This window comes from Gavia stellata, chromosome 5 (genome assembly GCF_030936135.1).
Source record: "Gavia stellata isolate bGavSte3 chromosome 5, bGavSte3.hap2, whole genome shotgun sequence".
NCBI classification, from domain to species: Eukaryota; Metazoa; Chordata; class Aves; order Gaviiformes; family Gaviidae; genus Gavia; species Gavia stellata.
In genome coordinates, this window is record NC_082598.1 from 35,750,744 (window position 1) to 35,773,625 (window position 22,882).

The window sequence follows — 22,882 nt, forward strand, 5'->3', positions numbered from 1 at the left end:
CCATGAGGACCCCAGTGCCTTTTGCACACAGCAGCTCTCCAGCGTAGCAGTCCTTAAGCTGTACCACTGCAAGGGGTTCTTCCTTCCCCGACACCAGATTTTTGCATCTGTCTTTGTTGAATTTCATGAGATTACTGTAGCCCTATTCTTCTACCTTGTCTAGGTCCTTCTGGATGATAGCTCTGCCCATGACAATATCAACTGCTGGCCCCTGTTCACTGCTATCTGCAGACTTCATGAGTGTGCACTCCACCACCTCCTCCATTCATTGATAGAGATGTTTAACAGAACAGGTAATAGTATAGACCTACTCAGTACTCGACCTCCAGGTAGAGTGCAACCCATTAACCACCACATTCTGAGTCCGATCATCCAGTTTTTTATCCATCTGGTTGTCTACACATCCAGACCATAATATCCTAACACACATACAATATTGCAAAAGACAGTATCAAAAGCCTTGGTGAAATCAAGGTAAATCACATTCACTGCTTTCCCCTCATTCGTGAAGCCAGTCAACCTAGAAGGCAACCAGGCTGATCAGCCATTATCTACCCTTGGCTTTTCTACATCCACCCTTACATCCCTATGTAGGTAAGATTTGTAAATTCATCCTCTGTAGTGTCTCCCTACCTCCTTTGTATTGCTGTTTAGTCACACAGGTCTCCTGATAAATTGCCCTTGAGCCTGAAGGAAGCTGCCCTTAGAGGTCTGCCACCTTTCCCTAACTCCTTTGCCCCTCAGAGGTGCCTCTCATGGGATCCCACCTACCAGGTCCCTGAATAAGCTGAAGTCTGTTCTCCTGAAATCCAGGGTCTCTAGGCTGCTACTCTCCTTCCTCATTCCCCTCAGGATTTTGGATTCCATGGTCAATACAGCCAAGGCTACCATTGATCAACACATCCCCAACAGGTTCTTCCTTGTTAGTGAATACTAACATCAAATAACATCAAGACATACATCAACCCTGGCTGGTGCAGGAGGTGCCAAAAGGTGCCAAAAGCAAACAGATGCCGCAGCAGCATCCTCAGTCCCCTGCATATTCCCCACCCCACGAACCACCCTGTGAACTGCCGAATGCCTGATTGCAGGACATGCTCGTGAAGCTTGAGGTCGTGGCAGTCATCAGGCCCAGGCAAAGAGCAAACATGAGCCCTGCACAGGATGGGTCCCTTCTTGCAAGCCTACGAGCCTGCCTGAATGCTTCCCAAGCATGAGTCACTTAGCTCATGAACACCATCCACTCCCCCCTCACAGAAAAAACACTTCGCTGAGATTCAGAAGGACACTGTACCACCATGTCAGTGAGAAGGGCTATGAAATTTGCAAGAGCATTCTTAATAGATGTCATAGTTGGCATCCCAGAGTCACTCGTTTAACTGCTCTGCACATAGATTAGCTTGACACTATAAAACTGCAACCTTATAAAATGAAATGTAAAGGAGAACAGAAGGGTATGAGCCTTTCTATTTCTCGTGTTGGAACACCGCAGATTACTTTTTGGGAAGGGGTGAAGAGAAACACAGTGAATGGTCAGTATCTATCTAATTATCTGTCCAAGTTTATGGTAGCAGGTACAGCTTGCAGGTCTTTGCCTTTGCCAAATTCAGTTCAGTAATAAAAATAATTAATTTAAGACTGCTACCATGATCTTGAGTATCTTGTAGTCTGGGCTTCCCCTACTGCCCCACTCTTCTGTTTCGTGTTGACTCTTGAAAACTACTTCCTTAGGGAGGCACCTTCGTGGGCTGTGCCTTTGAGGAGATATCCAAGTTTTGTTACCATTTACTAGCTACCTGCATTTCCCAAAACACGCACATTCCTCTTCCAAACACTTCTCTGCTATTCAGAATGTTAATCCTCTATGTCTTCTCTCAAAGAAACCAATCACAAACCCACCACTAAAGTCCCAGTTTGCAAGCTGATTTTGCAGATAGCCACCATGGAGCTGTGTCCAGCACAGATTTTTCTGTAGTTTCCAGCTACGTCCATTCCTGTCCACACAATAAAGAAACGACAGATATACGGTGCTCAGAGCCTTTAAAGGTCCATAGAAGGACAGGATTTTTCCTCAGGGTAGGAAAAAATACCCAGTGCTAAAAGGGGACTAACAGGAAAAATATATTAAGTTTTGTGCTAGGAAATGATGTAGGGGTAAGGAAAAATGGTTGGAGAAGGAATGATTTGCAATTTGAATTTCAATTGCTAATTTCTACTGTGCGCATTATAGTTTTAGTTAACCAAAGAAATGAGAAGGCATATGAAGCCATGAGAATACAAGGAAACAGTGTGAGCAGAAGTGCTAGTTTAAGTATTGAAGCCTAATTTCATGCCACAGAAGTTAAACTTTTCACAGCAACTTATCAGAAATTCCACTATTCTACAACAGTAGTAAACAGTAAATCAAAATCATGCTGATAAATTCAATTATTTGTTGCATTTTAAATAATAGTGATATGATCTAGTTTACAATAAATTGCTTAATTCAGCAGACATTCCAATATCTAGTCAGCTAAACAACAATAACTATGAAGTATCACAGCAATCTGTTTGCCTTACAAAGGTTGGATTCTGCTGCGGACAAAAATGCACAAAACTCTCCTTTGAGCAGGAACTGAAATGCAGAATAATCTGTTTAAAATCAACAAAAGAAATAGTAAATTGAGAAAAATCTCCCAAAATCTGAAAGGAACTATCTATTGAATGATCTCCAAAGCAGCAAAAAATCCATTGTTGACAGTGTTTGCTGGGAATAAAGGGCGCTCTGCTCTACAAAATGCCTGAGGACAACTTCTTCACCAGGAAGAACACAGGCTTCCATAATCTCTCTGTGGTTCTGCTGCTGGAGGGTGCACAGTGGGGAAACAGGACTTTAAACAGCAGGCCAGTACAGAGGCAGAGGAGTGAAAAGAAATGGAGACCATGAACTTATGTTTAGCCATTAATGGGTACAAAACCCTCAGAGAGGTAAATCTCTAGGATTTGTTCAGAAGACTTCTTTCTGCAGCCCCTGGGGACCTTTCAGCCTGAAAAAGAAGACCACTTTTTATTACATTCTGAAGCAAAAGATTTGGGTCATTCCTGAGAGACTCGTTTGTTTGGGGGAAGCAAATGAACAATTTATGGCTTCTCTGATAAGAAAAGGAAAAACGTGTTTCCTGAAGACTCTCTTTCTAGATTTAATAAATACCTTAAACTACTAAGCCTTATACCAGTCTTTCATGCAACTCAGAAATGAAAGAAAAGATGATCACAGTCTGAACAACATAAGTTGTTATGTTTTTATATTAATGTTTTGGTGATTTTAATCTCATGAACAACAGCTTTTAGATAAAAGTTTTCTGGTTAGCAGTACCTTTACTCTATGGGCCAGTGTCAGTGCAAACTACTTATGTAAGTGACCTTCAATGCAGTACTTGCTTACACTGTACCTTCCTGATGAAAAATAATAATTAAAGAAAACCTTTGAATGTTCTAAAAGCAATAGCTGAAATTTTTAGTTTGTATTGTGAACACCAAGTGAAACAAGCTGATTACATTCATACAGTACCTACAGATGAAGATCAATTATATAATTTCATCTGAAGCTGCACTTTATGATCTACAATCCGTATTATTACAGAAACACTATAGTATTTCTTTACTATGGCTATTGTCACATTAGAAAAACCAAAAACTTTACAGAAATATATATGGAATAGTAGTGGTTGTAGAAAAATAAACAACTTCTGACCACAATATCCTTGATAATTATTTCAATGTATTTAGGGTTTCTTTTCCAAGTCACCATGTACCAACTTGAAAGAACTTATTTTCCAATCAGCTTTAATGTATAGCATTTCCTGGGCTCATGTCTGTTTCCGGAACAGGGAAACTAGAAGGACCAGGTTTTTGCCACGTACCATCTAACATATCTGAAATGAAATCTCCTCTCTTTCCTGACAATGCACCATTCTCTTTGACAATATTTTTGCAGTTTAATTTCTATTTTGCATTAACCAGTCGTAAAGCTGGTATGCACAACAACATTTTCAGATGATGATTACAGAAGTAGCTGAGATACTGTTTAGGGCCTCCAGCCTTTTGTTCATAACAATCTCCTCTTTGGAAGTTTCTCATCTGACAAGAGAGACAGTGGAACAAACCAGACATATGTTCTTGTTTCTCTTCAGGGTGAGGTTAGCCAGCCTATGGAAAGTTATTCAAGCTAGCTGGTTGATGCTGCATGGACACAGGTGAGAACCTGCACATACGCTGTGCAGTTTAGTCATGCAGGACTCTTCCTTCTCCCAGCATTTTCAGCCCTTTCTCTAATAATAATCTGTCCAAAGTTTTACTCATTTTCAAGCACAGAATTGAGAACTGAAGTTCAGTAGCCTAATTTCACATATAAAGAAGTAATCTCATTTCTTGTGACCATTCATATGAGAGTGACACAAAGCAAGGAACAAACACAACCTGAACATCGAAGAAGCTCAGCTCCCAAAACCATGTCTTCTTACTTCTAGAAGACTTTTTCTTTCATAGCATTAAAGATCAAAACTAGACTGAGGTTCCTACCTCACAGTAATATTAATACAAAAATATACTGTCCTGGGTTTGGCTCAGATGGAGTTAATTTTCTTCATAGTATCCTGTGTGGTGCTGTGTTTTGGATTTGTGACTGAAACAGTGTTGATAACACACCAGCATTTTGGCTGATGCTGAGCATTGTACCATGTAACCATTACACATATACAAAATCCTTTAGTCTCTGACAGGAGCCTTTAGGTTCGTTGCCCAAAATGTCTTGGAATCTGCAAAGACAACTAGCATACTTTTATAAAAAACAATGATGTCTGTAACAATGATTCTCCTTGAGACACATACTGAAATCATTCAGATAGAATGCTGGTTACATTGCTGGTTCATTCCTCAGATGGCAAAATGGTATTGACCTTCTTTTCATTAGAGCAGAAGCAAGGAAAAAGAAAACCTAAACAGATTACATATTAATTTTAGATTTCTCTTTCTCCAAAGATTAGCAAAGTAGCAAAGATTAATCAACTTATTCTTTCTGCATTTCTATTCTCATGAATAATTATGAAATCTTTGAAATTGTGATTCACCCATAACAACAAGAGGATGTATTAAACGCTCGAGTAGTTTTAAACTTTGAAAGTTTATCAAGTGATTATGTGTCTTTCCCAAATTTATACTATGTCAAATGTTTCTTTTCAAGTTGTTTGAAACATCATAGCTTTAGAAACAGGAGATTTACTTCTCTCCTTTTAAGATAACTGCATTAAGAAAATTATTTGTGAGCAGGTCAGTATTATCTGACCTGATGAATTCACAAATTTCACTAACAGGATAAATTACATAAACAGAAGGACTTCAGAAGTTTATAAATAAAATTTCAATTCCCACAAGAAAATGTTTCTTTTGAATTTAGCTAAGAACTGTTACCCCTCTTCTTCCCACACAATTCAATTAATTCTGTACTTTGCAGTGCATTATCATTTCCTTTCTTTTACTGAAGTTTTCAGAATCTTTGCTGTTTCTTCTGTCTAACCCATACAACTTATCATACTGTGCATTTGGAGTGTTGATTTTCTGGGCTGTTTGGGGCATGAAACAGAATAGGAGATGCAACTTATATCACCTGAAATACAAGTACCCAAGTAGTCCTCTTGACAGCTACATTAAGAAAATTAGGAAGAAAAAATTAGGGGTTTTTGAAAATTTATCTCTGTCACATTCAGTGACTTAACTATTACAAGGTAGTCTTATTTAAATTAAGCATCAGACTCCTTTCTATATCTAAGTATTCAGCAAAGATTTAAGGGAATAAAAAATAAAGAGCAAGAATTGGTAACAACATACATTGTCATTTACATCTGTATTTCTTTTTTCACATGTACTCTGGTTAACAAGTACTTAACTTACAAATCCATGGCTGTTTGGGAGTTACTATCAGGTAACTTACGTTCCCATTTCAGGTTTTGTATGGGCACCAACATCTAGAGACAATGTAGTCTTTCATTTTCTGCAGTATATTCTTATGTTCGTATCACAGCAATCAGAGGGGAGAGAACATGATATGACATAAGTAGAAGGTAGCACAACCAAAGTTTGTGTGATCCTGAAGTTAATAAACTTAAGTAAATTGCATTTTTCACACTTGGATATATCGCATATCAAGATCAAAGGACCTGGATAAAATAAAACATTCCTCTATTAGCTACACCTAAAGCAATGATTTGTGGGGTTTTGCTAGAATTACATTGACCAGCAACTCTGATGTCTAGCTCTTCTGGTGAGGTTTAGCTTAGTTTTAGGGAAACATTTTGTAGCATTGCTTAAGATAAACACTTTATAGTTCACTCATTTTCCATATATGCCCACTTTAATGTCATTTAATTGTATCACAGTCTTCAGGGCAATTTTTTTTTTTTTTTTTTAAATATCAGCACCTTTCTATTCTTAAATTTGAGCATTCTAGATTCTTGCTTAAAATGTCAGTTCTAAAAATTACACATATATATCTTCTCTGCATACTGTAGAGGAGCTCCTGGAATGATGGATTGTACCTCATATAGCTAGATGAAAAGTAAAGGATGTGATTTTAATGACAGCCCAGGGAGACTTTGTTACTTGCCTGAATATCTGGACATCTGCTAATTGTTGTAAAGGCTCAGGATAGATCTGAGGAAGGTGTTACTGGATGAAATTTTATGATTCTTGCTGTAAAGAAGGTCAAACCAGAGAATCAGGAAGCTCAGTTTCTAATTCAGACATTTATGAAGACAGGAAAAATTTCTTAATTTCAGACACTTTTATCTGCATCTGCTGAAGAGAGTAGATTGGATGCAAGAGGATACAGAACATCCCTACTCGTGTCAGGATGGTACTGTCAGCAGTGTAGTGAAGGTGTTCTTAAGCACCAATAATATCCATTAATATGGCATAACGATATTGGGAGACCCTGTTGCAAGACTGAAAAATAGTCACATGTAAACAGTAGCTCACCTTGGTCATGTTTTTTTCTCCTAAATCCTAATAAAAAGACTCTGATATAGACCCTTGGGCCAAAATACTTACAAACACTACAGCAGGTTTCTGGAATGTGTAGAACTTAAAACAGGTGTGGGGCGAAGGGGTGTCTATGAAATATTCAAAAAATTTTCTTAGGGGAAGTGGTCCTACACAGCAAGTTTCTGTAGAACACAGGCTTCTAATTTTGTCTGAAATTTAGCTGAAAAATATTGAAATAGCTCGAACTTTTCTTGTTAGGTAACAGCTACGGTTATGACAAATTTTTATTCTTAAGATGCAATTCAGCATACCAAATATATTTTATGTGGTTATTTTTTATATTTCAATTAATCCCACTCAACTCAATTTTCTGTCACCAAAGCAGAATATGTAGGGTTCACTTCACTAATTTGCCTACAGTTCAGCTTTTATTCAAAGGAAAGGAAGGTGATAGAGAATGAAGGAGAAGATACCAGTACTGCCAAATACAAGGTTCAAAAAGTCATGTACTTAGACCTCGGGTGATGTCTCCAGCCTTCTATAAAAACTCTATTCCTTTAAAAAAAAATGTGGTCGTCTAATTAATGATCATTGGTCTCCTCAAATCTAAAGAGCAGCAGTAAAATTTCTTAGGAAGCTATCACTTTGTATGACAGTTCTGCACTCTCCAAGGAATGAGAGTAATTCAGTGTTTTCCTTTCAAATACATCCAGGAATAATTAATTAAAAACCAGCTATAATAGCTATGTACTTTATCAATTAATCTAATATGATCATTTTGTATCCAGGTATTGTCTTTTTTCCAAAGGAAATATTAAACTGCCTTGATTTATTTATATGAAGTAGAGGAATTTTGATCATCAAAATTTAATTTCTTTATATATAAGCTTCCTAAGTCTTCATTCTCTGCTTTGATCTAAAGACAGCGGTTCCAAAGTTAGCAAGCAAAAACATGAATAACAGTGAATACAATAATGAAGCCATTTAATTTAATTAAAAGTTTAAACAGTACCAAACCAACAAGGATAATGAGATATCCTTTTCATAATTTTAAATATCTATTGAGATCTTAAATAAATACCAGACTGGGCCTGAGATAAATCTGTGAACCAGCAAGAAGACTGCGGTTCAGAAGCAACAAATTTTAATATTTTTATTTTATAACTCTTCTAAGATACAACTTGTCCAAGAAACAATAATTTACCATGCAAAGCTTGGTGCATATTGATTTCTGCTTCAGTTAAAACCCAAACTCCTAAAGTAGAAAATGCATAGTTTTATATATTGTACAGGAGGATATGGATTACAAAAGTCTTTGATTCTAAAATACTTCTGTTTTTCATATGAAGTTACTTCCAATTACCATCATACAACAGAAGCCTAATAAAAGAAAAATAAATTTAAAACACAACACAGAAATAATTAGATTGCCTCAACAGCTGTGAACTCCTCAAATTATTACATGTACATCCTAGAATTATCTCTTAGCAATGGAGTTGAATGAAAATATCATTTGTCACTAAATAAGTACAGCTGCTAAATGTGTCCACCCACAAATTCCTATAAAAACCTATTGAGATATCAGACAAAAAGAAGTAAGTACAGAGACACAAAGTAGGACTTTTAGCAAGAGTTTAACTGCCAGCTTATTTGAAGAGCTGCAAAGCACAGGAATACCAAATAGTGACTTGGGAACAATGGGTTTGGGGTTTTTTTGTGTGTGATCCTCCAATAATATTAAGAACTTACTATTTGGATATAATTCCTCATAAAATTAATATTAGCTGCTGGTTTAGCAAAAAGGCACCTACATTCATTTTACAAAGAGAAAAACTAAACTAAACAAAATAAAGGAAGGAAAGCAGAAGACACAGTATGAGCAATGACTGGCCCAAATTTCAGAAATTAAGGGACTTGAATTAACTTGATAGGGCTCAGCTTAAATCACTGAATGGGGGACCTCTGGAGATCATCTAGTCCAACCCCCCCACCAGAGCAGGTTCACCTAGAGCAGATTGCACAGGAATGCATCCAGGTGAGTTTTGAATATCTCCAGAGAAGGAGACTCCACAACCTCTCTGAGCAGCTTGTTCCAGTGCTCTGCCACCCTCAAAGTAAAGAAGTTCCTTCCTCATGTTTAGATGGAACTTCCCATGACCAAGTTTGTGCCTTTTACCTCTCGTCCTGTCACTGGGCACCACTGAAAAAAGACTGGCCCCATCCTCCTGGCACCCACCCCTTAAGTATTTATAAGCATTGATAAGATCCCCCTTCAGTCTTCTCTTCTCCAGACTAAAAAGACCCAAGTCCCTCTGCCTTTCCTCAACTAGAAAGACGTTCCAGTCTCCTAATCATCTTTGTAGCCCTTTGCTGTATCCTCTCCAGCAGCTCCCTGTCCTTCTTGAACCGGGGAGTCCAGAACTGGACACAGTACTCCAGATGCGGCCTCACCAGGATAAAGTAGAGGGGGAGGATAACCTCCCTCGACCTGACCTGCTTGCCACACTCTTCTTGATGCACCCCAGGATGCCATTGGCCTTCTTGGCCCCAAGGGCACACTGCTGGCTCATGGCCATCCTGTTGTCCACCAGGACCCCCAGGTCCCTTTCCACAGAGCTGCAGTACCCTACACTTGCCTTTGTTGAATTTCATAAGGTTCCTCTCTGCCCAACTCTGCAGCTTGTCCAGGTCACGCTGAATGGCAGCGCAGCCTTCCAGCGTGTCCGCCACTCCTCCCAGTTTTGTGTCATCAGCAAACTTTCTGAGGCCACACTCTATCCTTTCATCCAGGTCATTGATGAATATATTGAACAGGACTGTGCAATCTGCTCTACGTGAACCTGCTCTGGTGGGGGGGGTTGGACTAGATGATCTCCAGAGGTCCCTTCCAACTCCTATCATTCTATGATCCTGTTACTGGACCCAGCACTGACCCTTGGGGAATACCACTTGTTACAGACCTCCAACTAGACTCTGTGTCACTAATCACAACTCTCTGAGCTCTATCTATCAGCCAGTTTTCAATCCACCCCACTGTCCGTTCATCTAACCCACACTTCCTAAACTTGCCTATGAGGATGATGTGGGAGATGGTATCAAAATCCTTGCTGAAGTCAAGGTAGACAACATCTACTGCCCTCCCCTCATCTATCCATCCAGTCATGCCATTGTAGAAGGCTATCAGATTGGTCAGACATGACTTCCCCTTGGTGAATCCACGTTGACTACTTCTGATAGCCTTCTTTTCCTCCAGATGCTTTGAGATGATACCAGGAACGAGCTGTTCCATCATCTTTCCAGGGATGGAGGTGAGGCTGACTGGCCTGTAGTTTCCTGGGTCTTCCTTCTTTCCCTTTTTGAAGACTGGAGTGACATTGGCTTTCCTCCAGTCCTCAAGCACCTCGCCAGTTCTCCAGGACCTTTCAAAGATGATAGGAAGTGGCCAAGCAATGACTTCTGCCAGCTCCCTCAGCACTTGCAGGTGTATCCGATCAGGACCCATGGACTTGTGGATGTCCAGTTTACTTAATTGGTCTCTAACTTGATCATCAATGCATCAGCTTAGGAAAAAAGTCTATTTTTATTAAAACTACAAAAGCAATAAGTGAATGATGTGTAAGGGAAGAAACATGGGTTTGTTCACCAAACTTTGGTTTATTGAAAAGTTTTTGTTTACATAAAGCTAATCTAGTTGTTAGGACTCCCTCTGCAGCTGTAAGGGAAGACAGGCACCTCCAGAGTAAAATTCATCTCATCTTGTCCTGGTGCTTTCACCTGTCCATTAAGTTAAGGTGTGAAACCAACTTTTCATTTTTAAAGTTACTTAAGGTGAATGTCATCCCATGGGGTAGCAGTAGAGGTTTTTGAAATATTGATTGGAAAAAATAATGAAATATTGCTTGCAAAATTTAACTTCTTGATATGTGCAGCTAGACAGACCGAGAACCAACACAAAAAAAATGCTACAAAATCAGAACACTGAGTAGTTATCCAGTGAGGTATTTCAAGAATGGCCAGTATGTCTTGAACTCTGTTCAACATAATACTATATTGCACATCAAAGCAGGGATCCAAAGCATTGGTATTACTCTTGTCTGAATTGTGATAGGGAGTGAGGCTGACTAAAAAAATACATACTTATATGTTATATTTAGAGAGAGAGAGAGAAATAAGTTTCCATCTCTTTGCTCTGGTAACATGGGATTTGTTATGCAGTTCAGCAAGAAAAAAAAAACGCAAACAAATGTATCTCTAGGGTTAGGAAAGAGAACCAGAATATTCTACCTTTTTTTGGTTTTTGTCCTCCTTAACTAGAGGCAAGCTGTTGACTCAAGTCCCAGAGGCTAGGAGCAACTTCAAACATTACTTACATGATTAAAGAAGGTCTAATGAGAAGGCATTTGAAAAATTTAAAGGCATGTGTAGAAGTGCACTTTATAAAGTGTTTTGTCTACTGAGCAATAATACAGTACAAAGATAATAAGCAGACTTACTGAGTGTTTGTTGATGTACAATTACTATATCAAAACCATGGTGTAACACAGACATGTTGCAGTTGGAGATTGAAATACAGTGTCCAGGGCACTTTATTTACAGCAATGATGTTAATTTTCCTTTGAAATTTGTCTAGTCATATCATTCACCCTATTAATCACTTACAGTATTTTCAAGTGTGGTTGTGTTCACAGTTTTTAAATTTGCTTGCTGTGATATTCACACTAAAATTAATGGAATGACAGGAATATTTTCCCAAAACATTGACTTTAAAGAAAATTTTGGAGAGTTGTGAAAACATTTCTGCTAATATAATATTTCATTGAAACCAATTAAAAATGTGTTTTGTTTTTTTTAGCTGGGGAGGAGGGGAAATCACTGTTTTGTATTGTGAACAGCAGCTGACAACTGTATGGGTAGAGCAACAAGAATATACTTATTGCCACATAGGTACATATTCACGCAGAGACTTCCATATCAGCCCCAAGATTTTATGTATATGCTATGGCTGAAGAAATAAATTTAAAATTCAGCTGGCTTGCGTAGTTTTACAAAATATTATCACTGCATGATGTACAAGTAAGCTTAAAAACTGTGATGTGGGATGATCTTTGCAGCGGAAGGGCAAATTCAGGTTCTCCTTTGCCATGTAGGTATGTTTAACTGTAAGGACTGGACACCTGTGATCCCCAGCAATGATGGCTAGCCTAGGTCTTGCTGCTCTTTGAAAAGTCCATGCTTGTCAGCTTTGCCGTGAGCCTCCTGCTAGTCTACTGCTAGATATACTCCACTTTGTCCTCTCCATAGTCTTCTCCATGATGAGTTTGTAAAACTGCAGGTGAGAGAGATAGCTTTGATGAGATCTTTGCCTGAGGTGCCAAAAGTCAGATAATTTGGCTTAAGGTGAGGAGGAAGTTACTCATGGGGGAACAGGCACCTGATATAAATATGGAAAGAAGTTATATTTCACCCCTACAAGGGGTTTTATTTAACAGCGCCATACTTTATCTTTGTGAAATACAGGCATAATCCTGACATCCCAGGAGTCAGACTTGCTGTTTATGATGGTACTGGACTTACAAAAAATGTAAGGCCCTGTTCAAGCAGGAAATAACAACTCTTTACAGACATCACCAGATCTAGAAAAGCTAAAAGGAGGCTGATCTATGACTTACTCTGCTGAAAGGGAGAAGAGAGAAGGAAAGAGAAAAGGAGGTAGAAGTAAAGAGTTGGCACCTTCTAGCCATGACACCAAGGGAGAAGGGAAATAGCAGTTCCTAATCTCTCCTGGCTTGCCTCACGCCTTCCTGAAGGACAAGGATGAAAACTCAAGAGGGAATTTCCCAGCTCCAATTCTTTCATGTATTTCTGGCATATCTGTCTCATTCCCTGACTGTTCACATGTCTGCTTCATAATTCAAGCATTTGCTTGCTTGAAGCCAGATTTCCTTTCCCCCCAGGGTTCATCTCAGTCAGAAAGATTCTCCTTTCATCCAGTCTCAGTTGCCCTAGGCCTAGGACTTGGTTTGCTACCTCAAACTGAAGCAAAATCTTCCCAGTCCCCATCTGTGACACATTTCTCCAGTCAGTCCCAGCCTCCCCTTTATTCCTGTTCCTAACACTCAGCTCTAGTCAGGAACATTTTTTGGGTTAGCATTTCCCTACACCCTCACACACACAGCCATAGCACGTCCTTCTTCCCTACACAAGTAACCCCAGACCACAGGAGCAATTTCTCCTTTCTTACCATGTTTTCCACTGACAAGTTTCTTGCCCACGTCTCTTCCACAGATCTTCACACCAGTGTAGCTTTTGTCTCCTAAACTGCAGTCAGCAGAGAGAGAGAAACTGCCTCTCCCTGGGCTCTGGATTTCTGTCCTACTGTGTGGTCCCACTGCGGTGCAGCCCTTGGACTGAAGCATGTTCAGCCGCTCTTTGAAGCTGTCCCATGCCTGATCTTCAAGAGGCAGTCACGATGGCAAGGAACCAACACAGACACTTGAATGACTGTTCAGAGATATTAGTTACTAAAACCACTGCAGACATCTACAAACATGGTAATTCAAAAGCCAACTTTTGAAACGTTTGCACAGGAAGAGGTAAATGCCTGTCCCTGGCACAAAAGCCTGACTGTGTGAAGAAATTCAATCCATGCAGTTGAAGTCTGACAGAATTACAAGCTTATAAAATAGGGCCATAAAATGGGAAATTTCAGATGTTCTTATTTACAAAGGAAAAAGGGGGAAAAGGGGGAAAAGGGGGAAACGAAAGGGGCAGTGTCAGCCCTGCCTGTGGTATCCAAGAGCTTTATCTTCAGTATGTATTAACTGTGAACTTACAATGAAATACTATTGTCTAAAATACAATGACAGTCTGTGAAGCAAGCATGAGGTTTCAGGCTTCCCTACTGCTTTAACTAGGCTTACTCTGACTCTTTTCTGAGCCCAGTGAAGTCTTTGTAGCGTGTGTCTGCTTCAGCAGGCAAGGCAGTAAGTTACTCCTGTTGCTCCACTTTCAAATGGCATCAGATATTCTGCAGAGAGAGACAGTGGTTTGAGTCTCCTCAGGTGGAGAAAACTGAGCCCAGAACTCACACATTTAAGAAGAGTGTCCTAACAACAAAGCTGAAGGAGATGTGCCTTTAAAGAAAAGCATGCCTCCTGCTCCTGCACACGCTTTCTGAAAGAAAATAATTTCCTATGAGGGGTGAGACCTTGCTACAATGCGTCAGACACCAAACAACAGACACCCAACCCCAGTTAGGTGAGACAACCACATGAATTCTTTTACCCACTCTTTCATCCTCAGATTCCCCACCAGCTTAGTCCAGGTGGCTCCTCTTTGGTGTGGCAATTGTTCTGGTAGCTGACAATATGTTTTGGGTTTCATTCTTCTAACAAGAAACTAAAAGATCAGATATTGCAAATGTTCTTCAGTCTCATTGAGTACCATATTCAGTGAAAATAGGACTGAAACAGATTTGCTTAGCTATTGCCTGAAGATTGTATTCATCTAACCTACATTACATCTGCATGCCTGTGCCAAAAGGCAGGCTCCAAGCATCAGACATACTTATCCATTAAGTAATACTGGGCTCAAAGACTTAGCAGGAATGACGTAAACATGGCTTTCAGTACATTTACTCAAAAAGAGCCTAGTATAATCATCATACTTTTCAAAGAAAAAAAAAAGTGAGCATTTTAAAGACCTGCTGTAAGTAATTTTTGTGAAATTTAACTCCTGTTTGTATGACAGATATTTTCTGTCACTTGTAAACTGTTCCACTTTTACCCTGGCTATATTCCCTTTGAAAATTAAAAAGTATTTTTTATCCTACACAGTAGATTGGCTAAACTTTCTAGCTATTTATTTGACCTTATTTTCTTAGACTAGCCTTTTGAAGTTACGTTTTCCTTTTTTCTAAAATTATTATGCAGTGAATATCAAGACATCCAACACTGCATTAATGTATTCCAATATCATACCAATACACTCCCTTTGGATTAATTAAAAAAGAAATACGAACTTTCCTTTGTATAAGAATTCTCCACAACCTTGGCTTTATAAAAGAGAAGACTGATAAAATTGTTGATCCATTAACTGTTGAAAACTGTTCCACCTTTACCCTGGCTATATTCCCTTTGAAAATTAAAAAGTATCTTTTATCCTACCCAGTAGATGGGCTAAACTTTCTAGCTATTTATTTGACCTTATTTTCTTAGACCAACTTTGAAGTTACATTTTCCTTTTTTGCAACTTTACAATTCTTTCATAAAGGTAAATACAACTGTGGCAAGATGGGATTGGTTTTCTACAAAATCAATATTAAGATATCAGCCTGCAAGGAAACAATAAAACAAACACCAGGGGCTTTGACAGACTGAATCCCACTAGTCAATTGTGGTTAAGAAAGAAAATGATTAAGACTTCATCTAAAATCAAATGTGATTTGATTAAAAGCATGTGAACCACAGCATAGTCATATCTGAATATTGAAGGGTTTAATGAACACTGTTAATTCAGGTCGCTTGTTCTTCTCTCCCATGGTTCACTGTGCTTACCTTTTTGACAAGCCCACACGATGCATCATAAAAGATGAGGTCCAAAGGTTCTGTTTCCTTAGGATAAGGACAAAGACAACTGTAAGGAAGGCAAGTTTTTATGAATTCTCTACGTGTGATCAAATAATTTCACATTTTAAGAAGTGAAAGATCTAAGATATAAACATCCATAAATGCAAGCTAGGACTACTCATTAATCACTTGCACAGGCACAATGGAACCATATGGCAATTTTTGTAGTCAGAGCCTAAAAACAGCAGTAGACAACAAAGTCCTCTAAAGCATTTTCTGAATCAAGCATTTTCCAAGCAAAATGGACTTTGTGTTAGAAGAATGACATAGGCATCACTAAAAGTACCAAACAGCTAAATTCCACATGCTCAGAAGACATTTAGAACAGGATCAAAGAGGTGATAGATATGATCTTTGTATAAATGGAATATCACTAAGAGCACAGAAACTTCTTTAAGTTCCCTTGTTCAATGACCAGATTTGGGAGATCTCTAGTCACAATATCTTTTCCCTACTAACTTTTCCACTGAAAAAATACTATACTATTTGAATATAATTGAAAAAACAATAAAAATCATTTAAATATAGACATTTTTGGAAAAAGGGACAAAGCATAAAAGATCTCTTTGCCTTTTCAATTTAAGACATTCACTTCATAGAAGTTTTGAAAGAAAGCACATTTTACACTTACAGTGGGTAGCACAACTTGTATAGTATGTATATGTTGGTCCAACACAAGAAAATAAGCAGCAGCACACAGATAACTCCAAAACACAGTATAAGATCCTGGATAATATATTACAGTTTAGTTAATTTCTAATCTGCATCTAGACTTCTATTTACAGCACAAATGAGAAGTCAGAGACCCATTCTTCATTTTGTATTCAACGTCACGAAAGTTATTCTTGACCTGCTGCATTTCTATCAGAAATAAATTGTTAGTAAATTGAACAGTGTTCTAAAAGATATTTGACTGTGTTGCTCGTATTATGTCTCCTTAGCAATATTACACTGAGCAACAAAAGATTGAATCTTAATGCATATGTGTAATAGGGTTGAAATGTAGTTCATATGCCAAGTCAGGTCTTGGTTTTCTTAATCTTATTGCTTATGAGCACAATCTTAACATCATGTTAATATAATCACCATATAAAAACTGTAGTTGCATTACACATAAATATTAAAAATTCTGAGGTTGCAAAGTCAAATATTAAAATCCTGGAAAAAGACAAAGATAGAGCTAACTGTGCAATACACTACCTTATGGAATTATGCAACACTTTTTTAAAAAGAAGCAATATTCACTATGATGCATTTAAATGAAAAAGAAAAAAAAGTTTAAAAAAAGTCCATACAAGGAAGTTAAGAGTTCCACTGACATTTCAAAGTTGTCATCTGGACATGCTGATGACTATGACTGAGTGAATTTGTATTAAAATGTAAAAACCATGGCTCCAATCAAGGGCACACATTCTAATTAACTACACTACATCAGGGAGAAGAAATTAAGAGTTACACTGTGCCCAGCTGTTATGAGGATTGCATGAGGTTCAAAATGGGCTTCCGCCATTCATAAAATTGTCAGGAACAACCACTGATTCCTGTGCCCAGGGGAATGCGGAAACTGCTTGGTTCAATTAATCAGTTGTTTGAAGTTCAGAGGCCCAGAAAGTATTACAACCTCTGATGGTGATACCAGAGCTCAGTAACCTGGGAAACTCTGAGGTACAAGGATGTAACACAGGTACAGACTGAAATAATAACAGTTGCTAAGCTTCAAATTAGTTCCAGGGAGAACCTAGCTGTTCGTAAAAAAGATTGGTATTCAAATTTATGGATCTGTGTCAGGAATTTATTAGCTAATAAGACAAGGTCTGTTGAGGGGAAGGGGACAGAGCCAAGGAAAAAAGAAAGGCAAGAGAAAGTTTATTTGGTGGAAGACTATTAAGTGAAAATGTAAAGAAACTTGGAGAAAGTCTGCAGAGGAGAAAAGACTTTTCGGAGTGAAGATGTCTGCTGGAAATATAACACAGCAGAGAAGAAACAGTCCCGGAGGTTCCTGGAGTGTGTGGAAGATAACATCCTGACACAGCTGGTGAGCGAGCCTAGCAGGGGAGGTGCCCTGCTTGACCTGCTGTTTATGAACAGAGAGGGTCTGGTGGGAGAAGTGAAGGTCGGAGGCCGTCTTGGCCTTAGCAACCATGAAATGATAGAGTTCTCAATTCTTGGCCAAATAAGGAGGGGAGTCAGCAATACCACTACCATGGACTTCCGGAGGGCAGACTTCGACCTGTTCAGGACACTGGTTGAGAGGATCCCTTGGGAGACGGTCCTGAAAGGCAAAGGGGCCCAGGAAGGTTGGACGATCTTCAAGAAGGAAATCTTGAAGGCGCAGGAGCAGGCAGTCCCCATGTGCCGTAAGAAGAGCCGGCGGGGAAGACGACCGGCCTGGCTGAACAGGGAGCTTTTGCTGGGACTCAGGAAAAAAAAGAGAGTTTATCACCTCTGGAAGAAGGGGCAGGCAACTGAAGAAGAGTACAAGGACCTCATCAGGTCATGCAGAGAGGGAATTAGAAAGGCGAAAGCCTAGCTAGAGCTCAACCTGGCCACGGTCGTGAGGGATAACAAAAAATGCTTCTATAAATACATTAACAACAAAAAGGGAGACAAGGAGAATCTCCATCCTTTACTGGATGCGGGAGGGAACATTGTCATGAAGGATGAGGAAAAGGCTGAGGTACTTAATGCCTTCTTTGCCTCAGTCTTTAATAGCCAGACCAGATACCCTCAGGGTATTCAGCTCCCTGAGCTGGAAGACAGGGATTGAGAGCAAAATAAACTCCTCATGATCCAGGAGGAAGCAGTTAATGACCTGCTATGCCACCTGGACACTCACAAGTCTATGGGGCCTGATGGCATCCACCCAAGGGTGCTGAGGGAGCTGGCGGAGGAGCTTGCCAAGCCGCTCTCCATCATTTATCAACAGTCCTGGTTAACAGGGGAGGTCCCAGACGACTGGAGGCTTGCCAACGTGACACCCATCTACAAGAAGGGCCGGAAGGAGGATCCGGGGAACTACAGGCCTGTCAGCCTGACCTCGGTGCCGGGGAAGATTATGGAGAGGCTCATCTTGAGGATGCTCACAGGGCATGTGAAGGACAACCAAGGGATCAGGCCCAGCCAGCACGGGTTCATGAAAGGCAGGTCCTGCTTGACCAACCTGATCTCCTTCTATGACCGGGTGACCCACCCATTGGATGAGGGGAAGGCTGTGGGTGTTGTCTACCTGGACTTCAGTAAAGCCTTCGACAATATCTCCCACAGTATTCTCCTGGAGAAGCTGGTGACTCGTGGCTTATACAGGTACACTCTTTGCTGGGTAAAAAACTGTCTGGACGGCCGAGCCCAGAGAATCGTGCTGAATGGAGTGAAATCCAGTTGGCGGCCGGTCACAAGCGGAGTCCCCCAGGGCTCAGTTTTGGGGCCGGTCTTGTTTAATATCTTTATTGATGATCTGGATGAGGGGATAGAGTGCACCCTCAGCAAGTTTGCAGATGACACCAAGTTGGGTGGGAGTGTTGATCTGCTTGAGGGTAGGAAGGCTCTGCAGAGGGATCTGGACAGGCTGGATCGATGGGCCGAGGCCAACTGTATGAGATTTAATAAGGCCAAGTGCCGGATCCTGCACTTGCGTCAAAACAACCCCATGCAATGCTACAGGCTTGGGGACGAGTGGCTGGAAAGCTGCCTGGCAGAAAAGGACCTGGGGGTGTTGATTGACAGCCGGCTGAAGATGAGCCAGCAGTGTGCCCAGGTGGCCAAGAAGGCCAACAGCATCCTGGCCTGTATCAGAAACAGTGTGGCCAGCAGGAGTAGGGAGGTGATCGTGCCCCTGTAGTCGGCTCTGGTGAGGCCGCACCTCGAATACTGTGTTCAGTTTTGGGCCCCTCACTACAAGAAGGACATTGAGGTGCTGGAGTGTGTCCAGAGAAGGGCGACGAAGCTGGTGGGGGGTCTGGAGCACAAGTCTGATGAGGAGCGGCTGAGGGAGCTGGGGTTGTTCAGTCTGGAGAAGAGGAGGCTGAGGGGAGACCTCATCGCTCTCTACAACTACCTGAAAGGGGGTTGCAGAGAGGTGGGTGTTGGTCTGTTCTCCCAAGTGACGAGCGACAGGACAAGAGGAAATGGCCTCAAGTTGCGACAGGGGAGGTTCAGGCTGGATATTAGGAAAAATTTCTTTACTGAGAGAGTGGTGAAACACTGGAATAAACTGCCCAGGGAAGTGGTGGAGTCCCCATCACTGGAGGTGTTCAAGGAACGTGTGGACGAGGCATTGTGGGACATGGTTTAATGGGCATGGTGGTGTTAGTTGATGGTTGGACTTGATGATCTTACAGGTCTTTTCCAACCTTAGTGATTCTGTGATTCTGTGACTCTAGCACCCAGTTTGGTATCACCACTTGAGTCCAACAGATCTCTGCCTAAATTGCCTAAGGTCCCAGGGGCTCAGCTAGAAAAAAAGGGAGGAGGGATGTTTTTACCTGCCAAACAGCTTCAATGCACTCTCATCTCTGTTGCCTCTTGGGAATCCACCACTTGTGGAGGGTGCCCATGAGCTCCTGCAGCCCTACACAAGGCAGAAAATTCCCAGGAAGTTTTAAGGTTATGATTTCAGCACAGAGAGGCTCTGTGACTGTTTTTCAATGCAAATGTTTTAAGGACATTCAGAAGAGTTTAGAGAATGACATCTTGCATAAGTCTGTTCACCAGGAGGAAAGAAGTACAGGACAGCTAAGCCTAAGTTAGAAGAACAAGCAAACCAAAATTCAGATATTGGATTAATCTTCTTGTCATATATGACTAGGTATGCACATTATAGAAATTAAATAAGAAAGTTGCCAAGGATATGGGACAAGGATTAAAGACAAAACTATAGAAAAGTCCAGTTAAAACAATAAAAATTTAAAATTTGCTAAAATATTTGATTCCCAAGGTTTTAGTATTTTTTAGCTGAAAACTGTGTGAAGAGAAAGGAAGGTAGAGAGAGAGGGGTCTGGAATTTGCACATTCAAAAGGAAAGACCTTAGCACCCTCCACGTCTTCAACATCAGGCTGCCCAGAAAACCTCTCTGTCAGCATTGACTCGAGGATGAAGCCCCATTGAGACAGAACAGCTAAAGTAAGTGCTGCCTTCAGTTTCTGGTCCTAGCCCTTTTCTGAAGGTTCCCACTCCCAAAGCAGAGATGGCTGAAAAATCTGCAAGAGCTTGTCTGCTCCTGAACTGCCACAGTCAACATCCAAACATTTTAACATGACCTGAGATGAGTCATCTGACCAATTTCAACTCAGCTGTAGAAAGTAAGTGGAAGATTAAGCAGCATTCAGGCCTCACTGATAACAGATCACCAGCCCTCAGATTCCAACCATCCGGCATGTCTGCCTGTACCACCTCCTGTAAATCATCTGAAGATACATTCCTTCCACTGTTTGAGCACAAGTGTGAGTATACAGCACCTCAGCTTTCAAGCTGAGGTTTTTCTGAAAGCTCTTCCTGTAAATCCTGTCTCCCTCTTTAGCTTTTCATCTAGCCCTGGTCAGAGACAGCCACACATGAAATTCTCACAGCCACAATTTCATTGCCGGACAAGAGGCATAGGTGTTGGCTTGGAGCCTGCGCAACAGTGAGTGACGAAATCCTTACCAGAGCCTTTCTCAGAGTACATTTTGACCCAGTTTTCCTTTCCACAAAAACCAGGACATGGAAGATGACTGGTGTGTGATAGGACTTCATCCGATGTAGGATTGGGACACGACCTAGGCATGCATTCAGGTCCTGGCTCCCACTGTTCAGGCATATCCATAAGCAGCCTGGTTGCTCTTTCAGTGAAACATAAAAATACAAAGCTACTTCAAAAGTTAAAGAAGAAGAATGCAAAACTTGACTCAAACTTCAGTGTGGGAGAATGATAATTTTTTTTTCTTGGTACATCACAAGAGCTTTCATCAGATGTGGATTAAGGGTATAAAATAAGGCATATTTAATTTTGTTTTGTTTAATTGTTAATAACTATGGGAAAATACATGCTGGAAATGGTCAATATTTTTCACTTTCAAAAATTAAAATATATTTTAAATATAGCAAAGCTTATTTTAATTGAAATAAATGTTGATTTTTCTTATCTTAGTACAGCTTTGCAAAGATAAGAAATTTCAATCTTTTTTCTTTAATGAGTTTTGTTGGCCATATTAGCAAACATTACTTAACCAAGAAATTGATTTTCTACAGTGGAATTAGATCATAGTCAAGCATTCCCAGAGTATTTAATTTTCTGCTGTTATTGATATTCTGCTATGGAGTTCTTAAAAATTCACACACTGTGTTTGTACACTGTGTAAGCAAGAGAGATAAAATAATTATTGGCCCTTTCCCAATTTGTCCTGAGTAACAAGAAGGTGAAGACATTTTGGTCTGGTTTTATAGAGTAGACTTACTATATTCTTTATGGTCTTAGAAACTAGCTCTTCCCCACAGTGTTCCAAATAAAGGTCATATACATGGGTGACCAGAACTATAAATAGTAGTCCAATGTAGCTTTACTGCTATCCTATACACTGACACTGGTAATTGCCATTACAGGCTAAAGTATTACCAAACAAGCATGAAAAATTGAAAGCCTAAGTATTTCACTTGTCCATCAGAAGTGATGTGGTATTTGAGAGTGTGACTAATAAGTAGCTAAATAACAGATTAATGAGTTGGGTGTCTAGTCCATAAAAGGACTAATAAAAGTCTTGGGAGGACCCCTGTGTACTCAGTGATGGGAATGTGCAGATAAAGAAGTATCTGATAGTGCCTTAAAGGATTCATAACATGAACAGAACACAGTGCTGTTAATGACTGCAGCTTGTATGTACATTTAGTGTACAGATAAAGGACTGACTAAGCAAAAATTATTTTCAAAAAGTGATTTTCAGAGTGTTTGCCATACAATATAATACAAAATAAATAATTGCTAAATGTATATGAAGAAGAGTCATGGCTCAGTCTCATGCTGCTGGACACATCTGTGTACTATCTGATCATCACTATACTTATCACATTATGCTTGCCAAAATAAGGAATATTCATGATTCATGCTTATGAGCTGATGTGGTGGTAAAGAAACAGGAAAAGCATCAGTGGGACATTGCAGTTACTATTGGCGGCTAGGCAAGGAAAATATGATAGCAGCTTGGGTCCCTGCAGCCCCAGAAAAAGAGTGGACAGTACTTCCTACTAGAAATATCTTATCTGATAT